Source organism: Symphalangus syndactylus, chromosome 14, assembly GCF_028878055.3.
Source record: "Symphalangus syndactylus isolate Jambi chromosome 14, NHGRI_mSymSyn1-v2.1_pri, whole genome shotgun sequence".
NCBI lineage: Eukaryota > Metazoa > Chordata > Mammalia > Primates > Hylobatidae > Symphalangus > Symphalangus syndactylus.
Genome location: NC_072436.2, coordinates 74,440,908 through 74,461,263, shown reverse-complemented (window position 1 = coordinate 74,461,263; position 20,356 = coordinate 74,440,908). Strand labels below are relative to the sequence as shown.

At 41.3% G+C, this 20,356-nt stretch overlaps 1 long non-coding RNA gene across 1 annotated transcript in view; it reads left to right on the top strand.

Annotated features, from left to right (window-relative positions):
* Window positions 1–20,356, top strand: part of LOC129462490 (uncharacterized) — a 277,261-nt gene that overhangs the window by 165,521 nt on the left and 91,384 nt on the right. Inside the window, exon 2 of the long non-coding RNA XR_008650862.2 lies at window positions 5,676–5,747. This is a non-coding gene — a long non-coding RNA (uncharacterized lncRNA). The remainder of the gene's footprint in view (window positions 1–5,675; window positions 5,748–20,356) is intronic.

Sequence of the window (20,356 nt, the reverse complement as noted above, 5' to 3'; positions counted from 1 at the left end):
TTGCTTCTCTAGTTCTTTTCATTGTGATGTTAGGGTGTCAATTTTAGATCTTTCCTGCTTTCTCTTGTGGGCATTTAGTACTATAAATTTGCCTCTACACACTGCTTTGAATGTGTCCCAGAGATTCTGGTATGTTGTGTCTTTGTTCTCGTTGGTTTCAAAGAACATCTTTATTTCTGCCTTCATTTCGTTATGTACCCAGTAGTCATTGAGGAGCAGGTTGTTCAGTTTCCATGTAGTTGAGCAGTTTTGAGTGAGTTTCTTAATCCTGAGTTCTAGTTTGATTGCACTGTGGTCTGAGAGACAGTTTGTTATAATTTCTGTTCTTTTACATTTGCTGAGGAGTGCTTTACTTCCAACTATGTGGTCAATTTTGGAATAGGTGTGGTGTGGTGCTGAAGAGAATGTATATCCTGTTGATTTGTGGTGGAGAGTTCTGTAGATGTCTATTAGGTCCGCTTGGTGCAGAGCTGAGTTCAATTCCTGGGTATCCTTATTAACTTTCTGTCTCATTGATCTGTCTAATGTTGACAGTGGGGTGTTAAAGTCTCCCATTATTATTGTGTGGGAGTCTAAGTCTCTTTGTAGGTCACTAAGAACTTGCTTTATGAATCTGGGTGCTCTTGTATTGGGTGCATATATATTTAGGATAGTTAGTTCATCTTGCTGAATTGATCCCTTTACCATTATGTAATGGCCTTCTTTGTCTCTTTTGATCTTTGTTGGTTTAAAGTCTGTTTTATCCGAGAATAGGATTGCAACCCCTGCCTTTTTTTTGTTTTCCATTTGCTTGGTAGATCTTCTTCCATCCATTTGTTTTGAGTCTATGTGTGTCTCTGCATGTGAGATGGGTTTCCTGAATACAGCACACTGATGGTGTTGACTCTTTATCCAATTTGCCAGTCTGTGCCTTTTAATTGGAGCATTTAGCCCATTTACATTTAAGGTTAGTATTGTTATTTGTGAATTTGATCCTGTCATTATGATGTTAGCTGGTTATTTTGCTCGTTAGTTGATGCAGTTTCTTCCTAGCCTTGATGGTCTTTACAATTTGGCATGTTTTTGCAGTGGCTGGTACTGGTTGTTCCTTTCCATGTTTAGTGCTTCCTTCAGGAGCTCTTTTAGGGCAGGCCTGGTGGTGACAAAATCTCTCAGCATTTGCTTGTCTGTAAAGGATTTTATTTCTCCTTCACTTATGAAGCTTAGTTTGGCTGGATATGAAACTCTGGGTTGAAAATTCTTTTCTTTAAGAATGTTGAATATTGGCCCCCACTCTCTTCTGGCTTGTAGAGTTTCTGCCAAGAGATCAGCTGTTAGTCTGATGGGCTTCCCTTTGTGGGTAACCTAACCTTTCTCTCTGGCTGCCCTTAACATTTTTTCCTTCATTTCAAATTTGGTGAATCTGACAATTATGTGTCTTGGAGTTGCTTTTATCGAGGAGTATCTTTGTGGCATTCTCTGTATTTCCTGAGTTTGAAAGTTGGCCTGCCTTGCTAGATTGGGGAAGTTCTCCTGCATAATATCCTGCAGAGTGTTTTCCAACTTGGTTCCATTCTCCTTGTCACTTTCAGGTACACCAATCAGACGTAGATTTGGTCTTTTCACATAGTCCCATATTTCTTGGAGGCTTTGTTCATTTCTTTTTATTCTTTTTTCTCTAAACTTCTCTTCATGCTTCATTTCACTCATTTCATCTTCCATCGCTGATACCTTTTCTTCCAGTTGATCGCATTGGTTACTGAGGCTTGTGCATTCATCACATGGTTCTCGTGCCATGGTTTTCAGCTCCATCAGGTCCTTTAAGGACTTCTCTGCATTGGTTATTCTACTTATCTATTCTTCTAATTTTTTTTTCAAAGTTTTTAACTTCTTTGCCATTGGTTCGAACTTCCTCCTTTAGCTCGGAGTAGTTTGATCTTCTGAAGCCTTCCTCTCTCAACTTGTCAAAGTCATTCTCCGTCCAGCTTTGTTCCATTGCTGGTGAGGAGCTGTGTTCCTTTGTAGGGGGAGAGGTGCTCTGATTTTTAGAGTTTCCGGTTTTTCTGCTCTGTTTTTTCCCCATCTTCATGGTTTTATCTACCCTTGGTCTTTGATGATGGTGATGTACAGATGGGGTTTTGGTGTGGATGTCCTTTCTGTTTCCTTCTAACAGTCAGGACCCTCAGCTGCAGGTCTGTTGGAGTTTACTGGAGGTCCACTCCAGAACCTGTTTGCCTGGGTATCAGCAGCGGTGGCTGCAGAACAGCGGATATTGGTGAACCGCAAATGCTGCTGCCTGATCGTTCCTCTGGAAGTTTTGTCTCAGCGGAGTACCCGGCCGTGTGAGGTGTCAGTCCGCCCCTACTGGGGGGTGCCTCCCAGTTAGGCTGTTCGGGCGTCAGGAACTCACTTGAGGAAGCAGTGTGCCTGTTCTCAGATCTCAAGCTGCATGCTAGGAGAACCACTACTCTCTTCAAAGCTGTCAGACAGGGACATTTAAGTCTGCAGAGGTTATTGCTGTCTTTTGTTGGTCTGTGCCCGGCCCCCAGAGGTGGAGCCTACAGAGAAAGGCAGGCCTCCTTGCGCTGTGGTGGGCTCCACCCGGTTCGAGCTTCCCGGTGCTTTGTTTACCTACTCAAGCTTCAGCAATGGCAGGCGCCCCTCTCCCAGCCTTGCTGCCACCTTGCAGTTTTATCTTAGACTGCTGTGCTAGCAATGAGTGAGGCTCCGTGGGCGTAGGACCCTCCGAGCCAGGTGCAAGATATAATCTCCTGGTGTGCTGTTTGTTAAGCCCATTGGAAGAGCGCAGTATTAGGGTGGGAGTGACCCGATTTTCCAGGTGCCATCTGTCACCCCTTTCTTTGACTAGGAAAGGGAATTCCCTGACCCCTTGCGCTTCCTGGGTGAGGCGAAGCCTCGCCCTGCTTCAGCTCATGCACGGTGCGCTGCACCCACTGTCCTGCACCCACTGTCCGGCACTCCCCAGTGAGATGAACCTGGTACCTCAGTTGGAAATGCAGAAATCACCCATCTTCTGCGTTGCTCATGCTGGGAGCTGTAGACTGGAGCTGTTCCTATTCAGCCATCTTGGCTCCACCCAGATCACATTTTTATTTTAGAGAACTGTCTGCTGCAAGGAGATATGGTTGCCGTTGGAGGTGGACAAGAGGGGAAGCAGAGTGACCCCTTAGGAAGCTGTGTGGTGTTCAAGGAAGAGGTATTGGTGGCCTGAACTAGCTAGTGACAGTGAGAATCCAGAGACAGGACAGATCAGGAGATGAACTGGAGATGGCAGTGAGGGAGGAGAAGAATCCATATGACACCCAAACCAAGAATGACATCGGGTGGATGGTGCTATGTTCAGCAAAGAGGAGAAGCAGGTTTTGAGGTGAAAGAAGGGATTTGGAAAGAGGAGGAGTTCAGTTACTGAGTTTAAATGAGTTCAAAATACACATGGGCTACCAGGGGACAATGTCAAGTAATTTATGAGTATGAAAATCAGATGAGAGGTCTGACTGGTCCAGAAATCAATGTCTGTTCCAAAGTCCAAAAGGCTGATGAGACCTGGATTAGGATCTCTGTTTGCTTGTCTCTAAATGAGAAAATTAGATTGGATTCCATAGGTCTCTTTCAGCTTTAAAATCTCATGGGCAAGGGTAGAAAATAAAGGCTGAGCTTGTAAGAAGAAAAATTTTGAAAGAATTCTCTGTACAAATGAGTAATTTTCATTTTGAAGTTGATAGATAAACTCGAGGCTAAACTGAGCATAACTGAGCATAAACTCCTTGAGGCTGATCTAGAAAGCCAGGACTATCCTAACCTGAGTAAGTTCTTCCTTCCCACCATCTCTTGGCTCCTAAGCAGTTGTGGCTGCCATGTTGGCATTATTTATGAACAGACCATCAACTTATCTTTGTGGCAACAGAAATAGAAGCATAGCAGCAAGGGGCAAGGAGGGCCTTGGAGATGATCTACACACAAGTCACAAGAGCACATGCAAGCACCAAAGGATGCAGCCAAGAGAAGGTGGTTGTGAAGGGAAGACAAACAACATCTGTCTTGAAATATGTGAGCATTATTTGATTAGCGTTTTTGCAGCACAAAGGAGGGAGAAAAAAGAAAGGAAAAAGGGAAAAACATTGAGACTCGTTCCCTTATGATTAAAGATCCTTGGAGGCAACAGAAATGCAAACACCTATGTGTATAATACAATGACAACAACAGTAAGAAAGGTTTTAAAAGAAGCAGAATTGACCAGGAGAGAAAAAGAACTTTCGAGTATAGCAAAGAGTGGGACAGTGGATGGAGAGAGAGATCATTTGAGGTTATGAGCAACTGTGTTAATGTTTCCAGAAATGTTGATTTGCTTGGTGATGCTAAGATGACTGTAAATATACATCACATTTATGGGCTTTATTGCCTATGAGTATCAAATGTAACAACAGAGTTGGGAGTACTTGGAAGATTATAAAATTCTATACACACATAAGGAATGATTGCTACTTAAGCTTTTTCAGCTAGAAAAGAAAAATATTCTTTTTGATAAGGATGCCTTACTTGTTCTTCCCCACTTAAGTCCACAAAGGAGTAGATCAGACAGGGAAAGGTGTGTTTTGCTTCTCACACAATTCCCAGAGAAAGAGACATGTTCATATGCTACAAATGGGGAAATTGGACAATTAATTCTAGATAATTTAGGACAGTGATATTCCAGTTCCTCTGCACGTCTTAGCTAGGTCTATAGGGAACCACCAGATCTGTCAATTCTGTTAAAGTCTCAGTCTGAAGATTGTTTCATTCCTGTGAGTGCCTTTGATAAATCAGCAAGTGCCTTAATACTCTGTAGACATGAACAAATGTAATTTGAAGGGAAACATCATGGGAAGGTAGGGTTTGGAGAAGGTATCATCCTCCTTTAGGGTTTCCCAGCTGACATTGATTCAGGTCAATCAACTGAGAGAGAGGAAAGAGAGACATGGAGGGAGAGAGAGAAAGTGAGGGAGGGAGAGAGCACTCGCTACATTCTGTGGAGGGCAAGCACATATCATGTATATAATTTTTATTAGATAATTAATAAGACATTTCTCCTTCACTGAGTATAAACTCCTTGAGGCTGATTTAGAAAGCCTGCATGACTATCCTAACCTAAGTAGGTTCTCCCTTATTACCATCTCATGACTCCTAAGCAGTTGTGGCTGCCACGTGGTGTGATTTATGAAGACAGAAAATCCTATTCTCTCCTTCTAGGTTTTCCAACATAGGTGTCTCCTTGCTTTCTCGTTGTTTTCTTCTGTGTCTTTTCACCCATATATATTTTTAACAATAGTGATGCCAATGTATTACTTTAAGGACATTTTTTAAAAATCGACACTTTTAGAGAATACATCCCCCACTCCCCAATATGTTTTGGGAGGAAAACATCCTCTCTCTCTTCTCTTCTTTCTGTGTTTTATTTTCTGTTCTCTTTCTTCCCCATGCATAGTTGGATGGTCAATATTGATCTCGACTCCTCCCTTGGATCCCTGAGTCAAATGTCTGGGCTATAAGAATTTCTCTCAAGGGGCTGTACTCCCTCTCCAGGGTGGCTGAGTAACATTCTACATATGGCAGGCACATGGCTGCACGTTCTGTCATGGTGTGGGATTGGATGTTGATTGACACAGCACAAATAGCAACTTTATTTTATATTCCCAAAGCTCAACTCAGCTGTACTTCTCACCACGTGGTAAAGGATGGACCAAAGGCTGGGAGCAACTGAGAGTGTCTGGGTGAGTTTGGATATTTAATTTTGCTCTGATCCATTGAGAGACAGGGAGGGAACAATGTGTGTGGCACAGAGCCTCTGGAGTGTAAGTGACACTCTGAAAGCATTCCCTTCTTCCTCTGCGGCTTCTCCTGGATCTCATAGAAATAGGGGGCCACATAGAAAATGCCTAAATTTAAAGTCTAACTGGTGCATTTAGGGAATTGAGGGAGAAGGGAACTCTTCTAAACTAGTAGAAAGACCCCCAACATAGAAGTAAGAAAAAAACCTTTAAAATACCTGAAGACATATTAAAATAAATAGGGCTGCCTTGCTTTTCCCTTCCTGACAAGATTTTTTATGTAACCACACAAGCATAATCACTGTGTCTGGAACATTTGGGGATTCCACAAACACCTGATGGATTCAAGACAGAGGCTTAGAGGGCTGTGCTGATGGGGGCTGAACCCCAGAGAAAGATTCTTGTATAGTCCCATGTATTATAACCCCTCCCCATATAATATACCATATTTCATTGTATCTAAGGATCTATCCAGTGTAATAGAGGCCATTATTTTATGTTTCACTAAGAAATACAAATAGTCACCTATTAAGTTATGTTGTGCCATTGATTGTAAGATGCACTTTGATTTTACAGATGTTAATACATGAACAACTTAAGAATAGGTGAGGTACAGTAGTCAAAGATCTACAAATCCTAGTGGGCGGCAGAGAGGACCAGCCCTTCATCCAGTTCTCTTTATCAACACACTAAGATGTACGCCCAGCACTTCCTTGGGCTTCTCTTTAGTGAGCTGAGTAGGCCTTCCTTGGTATATCTCACCTAGCTGGTGATTAGAGGTGGCTCTGGCCTTCTCCACATCTCCTATGCACTTTGGAAAGTTAAAATGGTCTTCCAAGTTCTGAGATGAGCGAATTTGTGAAGTGGATGGTGTATGCTTTTCAGACATCTCCATCTTGCTGAATCCAATTTATTGTTGTGGCACTCCATTGACAATTCTCCCTAATACTGTGTGGCTTCATACCCCATGCCGCCTATCCAGGCTGTACTGTGAAACCCAATCACTGTGTTTATGTTGAGAAGGTTCTCCAAACTCCTTTCCTTTTTTATCTCTCCACATCAAAACTTATCTGTCCGGGTCCTATTCCCTTAAGTCTTTGGTAGGTAACTAGCTAGTTACTCAGGGATGGAATAGTGATAAGCTAATAAAAACTAAGGGCAGGCTGGGCATGGTGGCTCACACCTGTAATCCCAGCACTTTGGGAGGCTGAGGTGGGTGGATCGCCTGAGGTCAGGAGTTCAAGACCAGCCTGACCAACATGGTGAAACCCCGTCTCTACTAAAAATACAAAAATTAGTCAAGCATGGTGGCTGTTGCCTGTAATCCCAGCTACTTGGGAGGCTGAGGCAGGAGAATTGCTTGAACCTAGGAGGCAGAGGTTGCAGTGAGCCAAGATCGTACCATTGCACTTCAGCCTGGGCAACAAGAGCAAAACTCTGTCTAAAAAAAAAAAAAAAAAAAAACCAAAAAAACCCTTAGGTTATTCCTCCAAAGAAACACATTTTAAAATTAATTGGGATCTTTTTGAAGCTCTTCAATTCTAAAAGTAATAAGTGAGAGATCAAAATAATTAAGAAAACATTTGATCTGAAGAGCCATATTCTTCAAATCAGAGCATATACATAGTAACATGTTCTCAAGATTTTACCAGGTTAGTACACAGACTGATGGAAGGATCTAGAGGAGGTGTAACAAATGCCAAAGCTGCTTCCCACCCCTGAGCTCATGGAACACACTATATTTGATCACAACACATTTTCTAATTGAGCCTGGACTCAACCTCAGAATCCCCCCTAACAGAACCCTTACCCCAAGGAACTGGGGTTGACATATGAAATGAAGCCCATTTTCCAGCCCTGATATAAGTTTTAATGGGCAGGGATATTTATCAGCTTACATACATTTTCTCAGTTTGAAGCACAGTCAGGTCCTTTCCATATGGGACTTCTGGATCCATTCAGTTAAGGCGAAGGAAATAGTAAGAAAGTATATGGAGTCATGTTTTCAGAAATATCTCAGTTTAAATGCAGCAAGACATTTGTCATAACTGTCAACTGGAGAAGGTATTTTTGGAGAATAGCACGTGCTTGTCTTAAGTGGAGCTTCCCCAGGCAACACAGACAGAGAGAACTTGGGAAGGCTCTGGCTCAGGAGATGAATAAAGGGCTAGAGAGTGTCTGTGTGTGGCAATGTTGAAGAATGGATTAGCCTGGAAGGGAAAACCCTGATGGATCACCTGAGAGTAGTTCTCAAGTACTAGGAGTATTACTGTGGAAAGGGTGCCTGCCAGTTTTCTCTTCTGTCTTACTGAAGATGAGGAACCTTACATCAGAAGGAAATACAGGTTTGCTTAAAGAAAGAGCTCTCAGGTAAGATCACATACACAACCAAGTGTTTAAAATACACTAGATGCTCTTCTGTTGGGGATGACCATCTGTGATGGAGTTGAGGGGCTACAAATTTCCTGCTACCAAGCAGCTGACAACATGTAGGAGACACCCCCTTAAGAACAAATGCTCCCATAATGCCCGTGTGGAGACTGTAGGCACTGCTATTCATGCTTTACATATATTGACTTACTGTACCCATTTCACAGATGAGGAATTGAGGCCTGGAGAAGTTCTATGAGTAATCTGGAGTCACACCGCTGGCAGAGATTTGTGATTTACTTAGAGCTAGGATTCACACCAGACTGGATTCAGGCTTCAGAATCCATACCCTGAATCATAACCTTATGCTATCTCTCCAATCACTATTCTACTTGGCAGAATGAATTAATCCCCCAAAAAAGTATAAAGGAGAGAGAACCTTCATGAATTACTTAATCCCACTCACTGGGACACCCTAGTGGCCACTGAGTAATTCTCTGTGATAGATTGAGTGATTCTCTTCTAAACTCTGAGAGCAGCACAGTAGCCTCATCCGATTTGCATTCCAGTAAAAAGCATAGTCATTCCTGATATGAAGACTGAGAGTGAATGAATGAATGATGGTTGTATGTATGTGTGTAGGTATGTTTATTCTTAGCATCAATCTAGTTTTGGGCAATAAAGTAGGAGAGGGAAAAGAGCTGCTTCAGTCAAGGAGGGACATGTTGTTATGCCCATGGTCGTAGGTAGTCTCAGTGCAGCCATAGTCAGGATTCAAGACTCTATTCCTGCTAAGGAACTCAAAACTCATGTCTTGTTAAGACCTTACCCATCACTTAACTTTCTCCATAAAGACCTCTCAGACTCGCTCCTTCCATACAAAACACTTCTTTCTTTGCTCTCAGCCTTTCTGAATGTACTTCATATAACTTCAACAAGAAATGGCGTCTAATTCTAAGAAATTCTAATAAAGTATCAATTCTGGGAGGTTGCACATGAGCCCTCCAGGAGAAGTGGCATGTCTTATTTCTTTCATTCCTTGCTCAGAGTTCGGGTTTGGCCCAGAACGGGTGTTTGAGAAATATCATTTGCATTCAACTGAGTTGAATATTTCCTCCCAATATCTAGCAGGTGATGCAATACCAGGCCCAGGAAGGGGACTAAAGCACCACACCAGGGTTACTGCAATATCTGCTGTTGATTTTCTTTGTTTAGAAAAGAGACACCTAGATTTTGCGGTCAAAAGATTGATCACCCGTGTAGTAATAATTGCATTTATTAGCTCATTTTACAGCAGGAGAGATGAGGCCATCCAATATTTTTATTGGCACGTATGAAAATATAATCCGGCTCTTGTTTCTTAGCCCAGTACTTGTTCCTCTGTAATTCTATTAGAGACAAGTCTAAGAAGTTCTGGTAAGTGAGAGAAGTTACAAATAAACTTATTTGCATCTAACAAGTTAGAGTCTTCAGGAAATAGTATCCAGGGTAGTGGTTCTGACGATATGGTCTGTGGGCCACACGCCATGAGAAGCAGCTTGGGCTCTTATTTAAAGTGCATAACTCGAGGCTGAGGCAGGAGGATTGCCTGAGCTCAAGAGTTCCAGGCCAGCCTGGGCAACCTGGTGAAATCCCATCTCTACTAAAAATACAAAAAAAAAGTAGCCAGGCCTGGTGGCATATGCCTGTAGTCCCAACTACCTGGGAGGCTGAGGAACGAGAATCACTTGAACCTGGGAGGTGGAGGTTGCAGTGAGCCAAGGTTGTGCCACTGCACTCCAGCCTGGGCAACAGAGCCAGACTCTGTCTCAAAAAAAAAAAAAAAAAAAAAAAAAGGCATAACTCCTGGGCTCCTCCTCAGAACTACTGAATCAAATACCATGCCCCAGCCCAGGAATCTCCATGTTCTTCTGTACATACCCTAGGTCATACTCATATCCAGGCATTTAATGGGCCAGCTGGTCAAATGTTTTGCTACAGTAGAAACAGTTTATCAGATAGACTTTTTGCATTAAAAAAAGGTCTTAGGAGATGATTTAGCTCCGCTCCCTTCAGCTACTTTCCTAAGGGGCCTTTCTTTTTGTATGTTCCTTTTCATCTTTCTGGATATTTAAAATGTCATGAAAAAAGAATAAAAGAACAGTACACTTTTTAAAACACTAGTTTCTGTGAACATGTAATCTGGTCTGAGTCATATATATGTACATAAAAATTGTTTTCATATACATATGAATCATTGTTAATTTGCTGGACTCTTATAATTGTGATGGACAAGTTTGTGTGTGTTTATGTTCATGTGTGTGTGTTTGTGCACAAAGGGATCCTCTCTGGCAGCTGGCTCCTCTAAAATGGGTCATCCTGCATAGAAGTAATTTGGGAAAGAATGAGGCTTGGAGGAAACTCTGACTGAGTTTCCTTTCCAATGATGTTTTAATGCCCATACTTTCCTATAGCCCCTTTTTCTCCCCCAGGTTTTCCCAGACAGTTTCTTTTTTTTTTTTTTTTTTGAGATAAATTCTCACCCTGTCACCCAGGCTGGAGTGCAATGGAGTGATCTTGGCTCACTACAACCTCCGCCTCCTGGGTTCAAGCGATTCTCCTGACCCAGCCTCCCAAGTAGCTGGGATTACAGGCATGCACCACCACACCCAGCTAATTGTTTTTTTTTTGATCTTTAGTAAAGAAGGGGTTTCACCATGTTGACCAGGCTGGTCTCGAATTCCTGACCTTGTGATCCACCCAGACAGCTTTTAATAGGATCCTGAGGTAGAATCCACTCAGAGCAGGGTTAACAGAGGGGCACCATAACCGAGTGGCCAGAGGACTGGGACCTGAAGTGCCTGAACCCTTGCATGGGTTTCTTGCTGACTTTCCTGCTCTGGCTCCCTGGGCCATGACACCTTCCTCTTCTTCATTTTCAGACTCTGTCTTGATTTCAGGTGCATGAGAAGCTACTCATGACATCTCTCCAGGTCTGTATTTTGCTATCTGTAAAATTTGTACTCTGTCAAAGCATCATCAAAGATGCTCCAAGGTTATTATTATTTTTAAAGTATACTTAGTTCCCTTGGAGCAAGAGGTCAAATTTCTGCCAGGAAGGTGCTAATCAAGCCTGGCCTGCTGCACTATTGAAACTTAATTTTTTCTCTTAGAGCGAATTTTCAAATAGGATTCATATTGCAATCTTGAAAATTGAGGCTCTAGAATCTGAATATAATTTGATAAATCATCTGGTCTAGTGGGCACATGGAAGCCCAAAGAGATAAGAATTTCCCAAAGTCACACAGCAAGTCAGTGGCAGAGCTGGTAAATCCAGTCTCCAGACTCCTGGTCCAGTATTCATCCCAGAGTGGGACTAGAAAATGGCTTGTCTCTTCTATGGCAGATCTTTTGAGCATGCCCATTAGAATGGCTGAGGAGCAGGAGAGGTCCCAAGCATCATTGATTTAGGTTGAGAGGATGGCATCCCTTAGGCAGAAATGCACTTGAACTCTTTGCTTTTCTTTTCAGGACGGACAAGCATTTTTCACAGCAAAAATGGGTAATTTTACAAATCATATTCACCCAATGTCTTTGCAAATTGTACTACTGCTAAAAAATTAAAACATAGAAGCAGTTTGTTTTTCGCTCATTCACATTGCTGTATGGTACACCAATTGGAAAGAGACTGTGAGCCCTTCTAATATTATCTGTGCAGTGTTGGTACAGCTACCTACTCTCTGTGGGTAACATTGTTTTCTTCTTTAAAATGAGCCTGACAGGATCTGCCTTATGTAACTTCCAAGATAGTTGTATAAAAGAAATGAAGCTGGGCACAGTGGCTCACGCCTGTAATCCAAGCACTTAGGGAGGCCAAGGCAGATGGATCACTTGAGGCCAAGAGTTCAAGACCAACCTGACCAACATGGTGAAACCCCGTCTCTGCTAAAAACACAAAAATTAGCCCAGTTACTGGGAGGCTGAGGCAGGAGAATTGCTTGAACCCAGGAGGCAGAGGTTGCAGTGAGCCAAGATCATTCCACTGCACTCCAGCCTGGGCAACTAAATGAAACTCTGTCTCAAAAAAAAAAAGAAAGAAATGAGATAACGGTTATAATATTTTTAAAATTAGAATGTTATGTGAGATTGTATTAGTCTGTTTTCACACTGCATAAAGAACTACCAAAGACTGGGTAATTTATAAAGAAAAGAGGTTTAATTGACTCACTGTTCTGCATGTCTGGGGAGGCCTCAGGAAACTTACAACCATGATGGAAGTCAAAGGGGAAGCAAGGCGGGCACATCTTACATGGTGGCAAGAGAGAATGAGAGTGAGGGGAAAAGTGCCACACTTTTAGACCATCAGCTCTCATGAGAACTGTATCATGGGAACAGCAAGGGGGAAAAGCATCTCCATGATCCGATCACTTTCCACCAGGCCCCTCCACTGACATGTAGGGGTTACAACTCAACATGAGATTTGGGTGGGGACATGAAGCCAAACCATATCAGAGATTTCCTTGGATCTGATAAAACTGTTATATATTTCAACAGTACAACAGCCATTGAAAGAAAAGTGAAAAAATTTTAAACAGATAGGAATCAGAGAGTGAGACTATCATTCATCCTCACCTTACAGCTTTAACACAGGCTGGCTGGCCACTTGGAGGTCTGCATTTAGGTGAATGAGTTGGTGACCCTGAGGGTACCCCATTCTCAGTTATTTGTTGTCCTCCGCTGGTCAGAATTCAAAGTATAACATTTCTCTGGGATATTTTGTTTCCCTCATTCTCTGCATCTTGAGTGAAAAGCTCCAGAAGGGTGCAGTGATTGCCCAATGACATCAAATTTTCCAAAGAGTCAGAGAGCCAAAGTCAGCCTGGTGAGAAAACAAATGAAGCAAATACTAAAATAACACTGAGGGCAGAGCCCCCTGCCAGAACCTGCCAGAAAGATATGAAGTTTGATTAGAATAATTATTTTAATTGAATTATCATTTTAAATCAATTAAAGGGAAGGATTTCAATGGAAGAATGCCAAATCCTACGCATGGGATCCATTTGCTGGGCTGTGTTTTGGGAGCATAAATGGTCCACATGATGGCTGGGCACACTCATGCCCTCTTTAATAAACACTCTCAAAACCTCTCACAATTGAGCTTCACACACAGGGCTACAGACCTGGGCTTTGCTGAGCCCTGTAATGGGATAACTTCGGGTGATTATGTGGTTTAGTAAATATCCATAAATTAAGGATAGTGTTTGAAGGCTGCCAATAATGACCTCAGTTTCCCAGTATCCCCCAGAGAAGTGAATTAATTATTTTAAGAGTTCGGGGCAAAGGCAAGCCAGGACAGAGAAGATTAGCTCCTATTTCTTCTCTCCCATAATTGGTTACCTTTCTGGTCCCTCTCAGAGCACTGGAAGTGTTTCACACAATCTCTGGGTCTCGACAATAATGTACTTCGAAAAGGAGGCTGATTACGTTGACTGAAATCCATCCTGGCAAAAGGCTTTTGCTGCAGCTGGTTCCATTTACATTTTGTATTTTTGGAGCTTGTGCCTGTTCCAGGGAGGGATGGGATAATTGATTTAAATCAAATTATGAAACGTGATACTTTGAATTCCTAAAAACATGTTTCCTGGCACTGCCTGCAGCAATGGAGCCCTCGCAGGTACGGTGGAATGGGATGGGTGCCGGAGTGCCTTTCTTGACCCTTGTGTGTGTGTGTGTGTGTGTGTGTGTGTGTGTGTGTGTGTTTGACCTCACGTTCTTCCTTTAGAGCCTGGGCCAGAGTTTCTTTAGAGCATGAAGCCATTAAGAGAGTATGGTGTCCCCTTGTAGGTGAGGTGCAGCCATCACGTTGCCACCATTCCTCACGCCAAGTACAGCCATTGATTTTAATAGTGAGCTTCTCTAGTTTCATCTCTTTGATCACAGAGCTGAAATTAAAGACTGTACATTGTGTAAATGACAAAGGAAATAGATGGAGCTCAGCAAAAAGATGCTAATAACTTTAAGACTTCACTGCATCACACATTCATTTCGATTTGGGAAGACAATTTGCCTACTAGATTTTAAAAGCTATTTTAGACGGTTTCAAAATCAAGATCCTTAATGTTGCTTTGCTCCCATTTGTAGCCTAAATTATTTGTAATTAAGTTAAATAGCTTCATATAAATAGTAGACCTATGCAGTTGGGGAATGATTGTTTCACATACATCCATGCGTTGTGAATTGCCAGTAGCAATGACATCTTTGAAAAGCAGCCCCCACTCTATCTGGTGTAGAACATTGAGTGGAATTTAGGAAAATGATTCTTACTTCAAATATTATCACTGACTCATTGTAGGTTCTGGGTCCAGCCAGCTAGCTGGATTTAAACTGCACCTCTGCAACTTACTGGATTTGTAACCTTGGGTAAAATATTGAACTTCTCTGTGCCTCAGTTTCTTATTTGTAAAATGGAGATCATAATAATACCAACCACATGAGGTCACACATAAAGCAATTAGAACAGTTTCTAGGGCATAAGAAGGCTATTATTTCCTTCTTCAATTATTATTAAAGAAATACTAAGACTCTTCCTAATGATACATAGTTCTTAGAGTGTTTCCAGCCATTTATTTGAATGGCATGTTGAGCCTTGCTATTTCCATCCTCCTGGGTTAGCACCCCACAAAGTTTCACTTCTCTTCCCTTCAGGCAACAAAGCCTAGCCCAGGGTGCAGCTTGGGAGGGTGCAGCATGCAAGGGTCACAACCTTGCATGCTACTTTGAGCTCTTTGGTTCTTAGGAGTTTATCCCATTTGAGATGTAGGCCACTGAAAGGATGGATATTTTTGAAACCCTGACTTGAATGACTCATATATTTATTTATGGGTAAACTTATACCCATACTGAGGTTTACCCATGTATTTATTTGTGGGTAAGTTCATGAATAAAGATGAAACTCTTAGACCAGGAGTTAATTTCAGAACACCAGCGCTTGCTGTGTTGCCAGACATCATGATCCATCCAGAAAAGTGTGTGGCTTCTTCCACCTTCTCCCCAGCAACAATTCCAGGTGTGGTTCTGAGAAGGGCTTATCTTTCAGTTGAGTCAGACTTGATGCTACTGTTGTGCTCCCAGGGGACCCTAGATGCCTTGGCCAGTCCTGATGTACAGCCCCTTAGCCTTGGGAATCTCAAGGCAGTTCAGGAGAGCGCTCGAGAGAGGGTGAGAAAGAATATATACAACTCTGCCTTCTATGGTAGGAACTCAATGAAATGGGGAGTTAGTGCTCAACTCTTAAGATAGAAATGTCGAATAAAACTTAGTGCTCAACTTAGTGCTCAACTCTTAAGATAGAAATGTCAAATAAAACTAAGTGTTCAGAATCACTATTGAGATTCATTTTGATTTAAGTGATACATGCATATAATTAAAATCAATGATACTAGATCACATATAAAGAGAGCAGCTCCTTGCTTCCATTCTCATGACTACCTAGTTCCATTACCCAGAGAAAAAAAATCTCTTTTAATACTCTAAACTGATACTTTTGGTGTTTATCTCCATACTGCTAAAATAATCTTTACTGTTTTTTACAATCTTTACTGTTTTTTGATTTGTCAAATTTGGGCATTATCTGTAAGCACTTTTTGATGACAGATAGTGAGTTGATTCTCTTTGATCACTTCCTTACTTCTTTGATCACATCCTTACTTCTTCCTCCTCCAACCTCTCACTATAGTCATATACAGATTTTTTATTAAATTAGTAGTCAGAGTTTTCATTATTACAATGATATAAACATTATCAGTGTAGAAGCAGTAGTGTACTATAATTTTTTAAATTTTACTTTAAGTTCTGAGATACATGTGGAGAATGTGCAGGTTTGTTACATAGGTATACATGTGCCATGGTGGTTTGCTGCACCTATCAACCCATCATCTAGGTTTTAAGCCCAGCATGCATTAGATATTTGTCCTAATGATTTTAACTATTGTCCTATTTTCACACATGGATTTCTATGTACTTGTCAGGATAGGCTAGGTTTTGTTTAGTAAAAAACAACCTTATCATGTTAGTGACTTAAAACAGCAGAGGTTTATGTCTTGCTCATGTTATATGTCTACTGTAGGTTGACAAAAGGGGATGGAGGAGGGATTCTGTTTATTGTGGTTACTAAGGGTCCTAGGCTCTTAGAGCAACCATCACCTTGAACCCAGTCAGTTTCCATGCCAGAAAGAAAATGCCCTGGAAAGCAACAAACCAAACTTTTAATGCTGTGTCCCAGAAGTGATATACATCACTTTTACTCACAATTTGTTGGCCAGAACTGGTCAAGTGGCTCCACCACTCGTAAGGTACCACCGAAGAGCAATTCTATCATGCGTTTCAAAGGCAGGAGCTAAAAATATTTGTGAGAAGCATTTAAGATTATCATTGAATCTTTTCTTAATTTTCCCCCCAATTGATCTGTCAGATCTATTGTATATCTCTCAGTTTTCTGTTTTCCCCAAATGTGTGATTTTGTCATTTAATCAATTCCATTAAAAAAAAACAACAAAAATTGGTGGCCTCCCGCATAGGAACTGCACAGCTACCACAAAGAAGACTTCCCTTTGCCATTCCTTTGGATTGGATCCCCTGCTTTCTACATCTCCTTAAATCTTTTTCCTTCTTGATTTTTCGTTTTTAATAATGAGGTACCATTCCAGCACGTTCCTATAAAGGGTACAGGCAGCTATAAAATCCAGGGAAGTTATATCTGAGTTCTTCACAGCAGTCTTCCCTTCCATACCTCCATCTGATTTTTGGTTTGGCTGGTGATATGGTTTGGATGTTTGTTCCCTCCGAATTTCATGTCGAAATGTGATTCCTAATGTTGCAGGTTGGAAGTGATTGAATCATGGGGGCAGATCCTCATGAATGGTTCAGCACCATCACCTTGGTGATGAGTTCTCACTCAGTTCACGTGAGATCTGGTTGTTTAAAAGTCTGGGCCTGTCCCACTTTGCTCCCACTCTTGCCATATGACATGCCTATTCCCTCTTCACCTTCTGTCATGATCATAAGCTTCCTGAGGCCTCACCAGAAGCAGATGCCAGCACTAAGCTTTCTGTACATCCCACAGGACCATGAGCCAAATAAACCTCTTTTCTTTATAAATTACCCAGCCTTCAGTATTTCTTTATAGCAATGCAAAAATGGCCTAATACAGCTGGATAAAGAATTCTGTGTTAAAAATCACTTCTCACTGAGAATTTTAAAGAGATCATTTCATTGACATTCACAATTTTATTGTTGCTAAGAAATCTTATGTCATTCTGATTACTATACCTTTGCACATGACCTGAAATTTTTCAGTAGAATCTTTTTAGAATTTTCACTTTTCTCTTAGTCTGAATTTTCACAATAATGTACCTTAGTATGAGTTTTTTAAAAAATGTTTTTTCTTCCTGGATATTCTGTGTTCACTTGGGATTGTGGTATGATGGTAGGGGGTGGGGTAGCCAAAAGATTTATAACTTTAATTTAGAGAAATTTCCTTGTATTATATATTTGATAGTCTCCATCTCCTCATTTTTTGGTTTTATTTTTAAGGAACTCCTAATAAATTAGACATTGGAATAATCAGATTGATCCTCTATTATCTCTTTGCTTCTCTCCTATTTGTCACTTCTCTATTGTCTGTTATTTTTTTAAGGAAGTTTCCATGACTTTTTTTCCAAATCTTCTACTGAGTTTTTAAAGGTTTATCTAGCATAAATTTAGTTTGCAAGAACCCTTTCTTCTTCTCTGATTGTGCTTCCTCTGTGGCATCCAATTTTGTTTTATAGGTGTAATATTCTCTTATCTTTCTGAGACTATTTGTTATAGTTTGTGAAGCTTTCTTTTGTTTGTTTCTACATCATCTGTATTTCAACTGTGTCCTCCTTTCTCTGTTGGTTTATTCTTATCTCTTTTATTCTGGAGGCCTTCCTCAAGTCTGGTTATTGAATTTCTGTTTCTATTTAAGAATGATGTTTTTGTGAAAGCTTTGTGGGCCTGTCAAGTTGTGGACTTCCCTGTATGGTCACTGAGCAGAGAGTGGCATCCTCATTGGTTAATGCCTCACATGTCACACATGGTAGTCTGGGGGTGTTTACTGTCTCCAGCAAAGAGACCTGAAGGTGAGGCATGTACTTTGCTGTAGGTGTTCTGGGGAAAGGACAAGTAAAGGAGGCTAGTTGGCAGGCTCACAAAGCTTTCTTAAGCCTCCAGTTTTTATCTTCCTATGTTATCCTTTTCCTTTGCTATGCCTTGAGCCTCTCATTTTATTCCTTTTAGAAGGACTACAGCCTTCTGCCTGGGGACTATGTGGTGTGAGGGAAGGGATTGAGGGATACAACCACGTTATATGCAGATCTTTACTATCACTCACCAAATCCCTATTGAGACATGAGCCTGACCCCTGCCTTGTGCAATATCCGTAACTTTTAGTTCCTGAGTCTCTTAGGAATTCTGTTGGGGATGATCACCCTCTTCCCACTGGTATCTCTTCCTGTAGGGACATTTGGTTCTAATTTTCCTAAGCAGCTAGATTGGTCATTACTTGTTTTTCTTGATTTTTTTTCCTTCTAAGAATGTCTTAAAAATTTTTCATCTGCTCATGCCTCATCTCTTGCTTCTTTAGTTCATGAGAACTTATACCCTTTTATTTCTTTCTCATCATTTTAGTGGACCTAAATAGAAGAAAAGATACATGTCTGTGGTTGGGCTGCCATATTTAACTGGAAGTCGCTTTAATGAAAGAAGTTCTCTCATAGTTTTGATGACAGATTCCTCTCCTTCTCATGTGGTTAGTTCTCTCTCTAAGCAGTCTGAGCCCTGAACAAGAAGGGTCAGTTCTTTCTCAGGAAATTCTAGACTTGGGCCATGGAAAACTCCAGTGTCCTGGCTTAGGAGCGCCATTGGCTAATGGTTTTAAATCATAGGCTTTTTTTGATAAGGCTTGAGTAGGTGTCCCAGCTCCATTACCTTCTACTGATAAGAACTTTGGCAAGTTTCTTACTCTTCCTAAGTCTGTTTTTCCAGTGATAAGATATGGATGATGATAGTGCCCATCTCCTAAAGTCGATATAAGAATTTTTTTTTTTTTTTTTTTGAGATGGAGTCTTGCTCTGTCACCCAGGCTGGAGTGCAGTGGCGCGATCTCGGCTCACTGCAAGCTCCGCCTCCTGGGTTCTCGCCATTCTCCTGCCTCAGCCTCTCCGAGTAGCTGGGACTACAGGCGCCCGCCACCACGCCCGGCTAATTTTTTTTTTATATTTTTAGTAGAGACGGGGTTTCACCATGGTCTCGATCTCCTGACCTCGTGATCCGCCCCCCTCGGCCTCCCAAAGTGCTGGGATTACAAGCGTGAGCCACCGCACCTGGCTGATATAAGAATTAAATTAGTTAATAATAACTTGTAAAGTGTGTATCATGGTACCTAATACATAAAACGTGTGCAATGATAGTAGTCATTACTATCCTTAATTGAAACATTTAAATATTTCTGGTTATATTTTGCCTAAAAGAAACTTTTGAGTTCATTTCAGAACTCTCAAAAAATTGTAAGCTGAACCTATGACTTTGAATCACTTCCAGCAGACACTGCTCTTGAACTTGAATTTAGCATAATTTCTAGAACCTATAGTCTGCCCTATTTAGATAGTGGGCTTATTCTCATTGGAAAGTTTAAATAAAAGCTTAGCAATCTTTCAAGCTCAGAAGGGCCAAGCCATACCCTGGGAAACTGAAGTTAGTTAGGGTCAAAAGTTTGTTGGCAAACTTTTTTTGTAAAGAGCTGAATAGTAAATATTTTAGCCTTCATGATCCACCCAGTCTCTTTCTCAGCTACTTAACTTTGCCATTTGAGTGGAAAAGTTGCCATAGTTAATACGTAAATGAGTGGGCCTGGCTATGTTCCAGTAAAACTTTATTTAGAAGAAAGTGGTATCAGTTGGGCTTGGTCACTCATTGTAGTTTGCCAACCCCTGGCTCAGGAAATGGGGAAAGAGAGGTCAAAAGAGAAGGGGGAAATGGAAGGAACATAAATATACCTATGGGGAAAAAAGTTGTGCCTCTCAAATGCAATTTAGTGATTTAGAGGAGGTTTAAGGATGTTGACTGCCATGAAATCTCCCCCACTTCTCTATCTGGTAATTTTTGTAAGAGACGACTCTTGGGAA